This window comes from Castor canadensis, chromosome 5 (assembly GCF_047511655.1).
Source record: "Castor canadensis chromosome 5, mCasCan1.hap1v2, whole genome shotgun sequence".
Classification (NCBI taxonomy): Eukaryota; Metazoa; Chordata; class Mammalia; order Rodentia; family Castoridae; genus Castor; species Castor canadensis.
Window position 1 is genome coordinate 9,602,293 of NC_133390.1, and position 3,768 is coordinate 9,606,060.

The following is a 3,768-nucleotide window of genomic DNA, read 5'->3' on the forward strand; positions in this document are numbered from 1 at the left end:
TATTCAAACTCAGTTCCTAGTCCTCCAGGCTCAACTTGCAGCTGCATTAGACATGGAAGACCCCCTTTTCCTGAGGGAAACACTTTCTAGCCTCGGCTTCCAGGACACTCCACCCATCTGGTGGTTTTCTGCCATCTCTGACCTCCCATTCTTACCAGGCATCACTGCCTACTGAGGTCTGAGCACGGCCATGCCTCAGGCCAGACCTCAGACTCTTCTCATCTAAAGCCACACTCACTCCAGCTGCACTCATCATCATCTTGGTGGCCTGATGGGTTTGAACACCTTCCAGAACTGAATCCCCAGACTTCTCCCCTGCACTCCAGACTCTACAGCCAACTGCCTCCTTCACACCTCCACTTTCACATCTAAGAGACTGTCAAGTCTTAATTGCCCAAAGTGAGCTCCTCATATCTGTCCCTCACCACCCCCAGACACACACACCTTGCAGGCTACCTTCTCTGAATGAAGCAGTTCCTCCTTGCTCAGGCCAAAGCCTTATGGCAGAAAGAGTAATGGAGCCCCCAAAGATGTCCACATCCTCATTCCAGAACCTGTGAATATGTTACCTTTCATGACAAAAGGGGCTTTTTGGATGTGGTAGATTAAGGACTTCAGATTGGGAGATGAGCCTGAATAATCCAGGGGGAGTCACTGCAACTGCAAGGGCAATTGTGAGATCATGAGATGGCAGAGGCAGGAGGGCGGAGAAGAAAACATGACAGTGGGTGCAAAGGATCATGCAGTGATGCACAGTAGCCTCTAGAACCTGGAAGAAGGCAGGAAACAGATCCTCCTTAGAGTCAGCAGAAGGATAGCAACTCTACTGACCCATTTTAGCCCCCTGATCTCCAAAACTATCCATCATAAATTTCCATCATTTTAATCCCTGTGCTAGTCAGTTTTTCATCACTATAAAAAACACACAAGATAATTAAGTTATAAAGAGAAAAAGGTTATTTTAGCCCACAGTTTCAGATTCCAGTTCATGATCTATTGGCCCCATTGTTTTGGGCCTGTGGCGGGGCAACTCGTCATGGTGGGAGCACACGGTGGAGCAAAATTACTCACATCATGAGCCAGGGAGCAAAGAAAAAATGAATGGCCCAGAGTTCCACAACCCTTTTTATTTTTTTATTAGCATATTATTGTTGTACTGAGGGTACATTGTGACATTTACAAAAGTTCTTACAATATATCATAGTTTGATTCACCCACTCCATCATTCCTTGGTACTTAAAACCATATACACAACTAACATTTACATGTTGTATTTACTTTTAAATTTCTTGTCCATTTTCCCCTCTTCTGCCCCCACTATAAGTACATTTATAGCAGGGATTCTTGTCTGTTCCATGTATGTTATATTCCTACATCTAGAACAGTGCACACAGCATTGCAACGAAAGTGGGCATCCCCCCTAAGTCAGGTCAGGAGGAGCCCAGGTGTGAAAGAACAAGGCTGGGTTCCTGTTACCACTTTAGCTTTCTCCAGAGAGTACATAAATACTAAGTCACCACTACCAACACACCAGGCATTGCTAGGTGTAACAGGAAAATAAAATGTGACTCCTACACTACCCAGTGGAATCAAAGAAGGAACCTAGATCCCAGTTAAAAGCCATCCCCAAGGAAGGGCATCAGGAGAGGTCCCAAATATGCCCTTTTCTTTAAAGCAAGTCCCTCCCATTGGAATAATGGCAATAACACCAGTTAGCCCTCCAGACAGGCTGCCCTGCACACATGGTGGCTGTCAAGGACATACAGTCACTAGACTAGGGATGGGATGGGACAAGTCATTAATGGATCATCCAACTCACAGCTTAAGAACTCATGATAAGCAAAATAGGCAACTGGTCCCAGCCCAACTCTGTCCTGGTAGTCACTCCCTAGAAGCTGACCAGAGGAAAAGAGCTATTTATCACATTGTTAAAGACTGTTATTGGGGCTGGCAGAGTGGCTCAGGTGGTAGAGTGCCTGCCTAGCGAGCATGAGGCCCTGAGTTCAAACCTCAGTGCTGCCAAAAAAAAAAAAAAGACTGTTTTTTAGAAAAGAAAGAATTCTTCAAATGGAAGATCAGCTTGAATCCTTCTATCCTGAACCCTTCTTCATGGTTAGAGGTGTGACTCAAGCAGTAGAGTGCCAGCCTAGAAAGCACAAAGCTCTGAGTTCAAGCCCCAGTATTGCAATTTAAAAAAAAAGTCCCAAACTGATCCCTTCCTCTACAGCTGGACTTTGTTTCAAGCCCCTGAAAAATCTCTGAAAGGAGGCTGTTTATATCCTCTATTTATACCAGGAGACTCAGGAGCTCAGGTGACTTCCCCACAGAGATAAGGAACAAAAGTGGAGCTCAGGCCAGGTCTATCTGGCTTCTGCACAGGAGGATGTGACTCTGTTCCAGGTCTCTGACTTTAGTTCAGAATAAAGGGGCATTTGAACAACGGGAGCTCACTGAAAACTTAACTTTCTAGGGACACCCAATAGTGTCCATACTCATTCCTTCCCTTTGATGGTCTCAAGATGGTCCCCAAAGACCACCTGACTCCTGGGCAGCTTCAAGGTCCAGCTTCTAGGACCTTCCCAAGGCCTGGCTACAATTCTGCCTTTGCTTCCATGAGATGCCCTACATTCTTGATTTAAGTTCCTCCTTGTTTAAACTGGCTTCACAGGTCTATATTCTCAAAGCCAGAAGAACCCCAACTCACCCAAAAACCAGGAGTATCAACACACTGCAAAGAGAGCTTAGAGAAATGTAAAAGCAAGCTTCCTGTCCAAACCTGGAAAGACAAACTAACCAAATTCCAATATTTTCCACCAAACTGGCTTTCTGAATTATATATGTCTCAGCATCAAGTGACCAAAAAATAACAGGTTTTTTAAAATAGTGGATTTTAAGAATGAAAGAGTGGGTTTTAATGGAAAAGAGATTCCCTTCTCTAACATAAAACAAACCAAAACAAGACAACAAAATAAATAGCATGTTATTTGTATTCATTTTTAGGAGAAACAAAATAGCATCTTCTGATGGAGTTAGTTAAAGGCTGGATTTGCGTGAGCAGTCTTTGGAACAGCTCATCCCTTGTAATAGCAAACACTCAGAAATTCAACTATTTACATTCCACCTTAGATACATTTTTTAAATGTCTATAATTTCTCAGAATGTGCAGAAATGCTTTTGGATCATTTAATAAGCGTTCAGCAAATGCCTACTGCACACAGAACCTCTTGAATTTCCAGGAGAAAATAAGAAGCAATTGGAGGTATGGTAGAGTGAAACTTATCCACCTGGCAAATGAATGGGCCGATTTATCCCTCATAGGCATGTTTGCATAATCCGGCTGCAAGAGATGTCAGAGGCAGGTGCTAGGAACAAAAATAATCAAACGTGGCTTTCTGAGTGCCTCCTCTTATATTTGGTGATTGCAACGGCTGACATAAAGGAAGTGTAAGGAGAGGAAATGATGGGAGGTGGGAAGATATATTAATTTCAATGTGTGCCCCTCCCTATTTGGGAAAAAAAAGAGCAATTCTTTACTACCGTGGGTTCTTTCCTTTCTGGAATGGTCTGGAGCAAATCAGCTCCTGAGAACCAATAAGAAGAGAATGCTGGGAAGCAGGGAGAGGTCTTAGGTTCCAACTCTGCAGCCAGGCATAGGGTATAGTTAATAATTCCCAAAGAAGGCTGGGAAAATGAGTTCTTGTCTAGTAGTGGCACAGCCTCTTAAAAGATTGCCCCAAGTTTAGTTGATTTCACACCCCAGAAATATCT

General features: G+C 43.7%; 1 non-coding gene across 1 annotated transcript; it reads left to right on the plus strand.

The window, feature by feature from the left end:
• The first annotated feature begins 1,949 nt into the window (after positions 1-1,949).
• On the plus strand, positions 1,950-2,022 carry Trnaa-agc (transfer RNA alanine (anticodon AGC)). Its single transcript has one exon. It is a non-coding gene; the product is annotated as a tRNA-Ala (tRNA).
• The last annotated feature ends 1,746 nt before the right edge of the window (positions 2,023-3,768 follow it).